The following is a 795-nucleotide window of genomic DNA, read 5'->3' on the forward strand; positions in this document are numbered from 1 at the left end:
TTTACACTAGTATGTCTCTCTCGCCCACAAAACTCACAAGAAAGAAAATGAGAAGAAGAATAAGAAGAAGCATTTATAATTGAAATCCCCAAATTACCCAAATTCCTATTTAATTCAGCAATTCGAACATATAAGGCAGTTATAGAATAAACATTATAAATTCCAACTCCTTTTTTATTTGCTCTCTCATTGTTCCATTGATAACTGTTGGTTGCCATCTTCTCCAAAAGTTCATGCAGACCACATGTAGTTGCATTTAATATTAAACGAGAAGATTGATTAATGACACTATAAAAAGTTTGCATTTGCATCCAAACAGGTAGGCCAAGGTGAGGACATTTCTTGAGTAGTTCTTTAAATCTCTCCCATGACTCATATAAGGATTTATTACCAAATTGTGAAAAGGTTGTTATATCATTCCTTAATTTAACTGTTTTAGCAGGTGAAAAATATTTAGATAAATTTGTTTTGTGCCAAATCATTCCGTATAGTAATAGAACTTGCAGGAAGAGAATTAAGCCATTCTTTTGCTTTATCTTTTAAGGAGAAAGGAAATAACCTAAGTCGAACGACATCCTCACTAACTCCATTATGCTTAAAAGTATCACTTATTTCAAGAAAATTAGGAATATGAGAGTTAGGATCATCATTAGGGCTAGAAAATTGTACACTCATTTGAATCATTTGAATAATTGCAGGCTTGATATCAACGTTGTTTGCTTGCACATTGGGTCTCCTAATGCTTGATGTAGTGCCATCTAGAGTAGGTGTAGAATATGAGCTTAATGTCCTTGG

The 795-nt window shown here is 33.1% G+C and overlaps 1 non-coding gene across 1 annotated transcript; it reads left to right on the forward strand.

Annotated features, from left to right (window-relative positions):
• The first annotated feature begins 321 nt into the window (after positions 1 to 321).
• On the forward strand, positions 322 to 428 carry LOC127810733 (small nucleolar RNA R71). The gene has a single exon (XR_008025544.1). It is a non-coding gene; the product is annotated as a small nucleolar RNA R71 (small nucleolar RNA).
• Positions 429 to 795: the final 367 nt, after the last annotated feature.

Source organism: Diospyros lotus, chromosome 9 (genome assembly GCF_014633365.1).
Source record: "Diospyros lotus cultivar Yz01 chromosome 9, ASM1463336v1, whole genome shotgun sequence".
NCBI lineage: Eukaryota > Viridiplantae > Streptophyta > Magnoliopsida > Ericales > Ebenaceae > Diospyros > Diospyros lotus.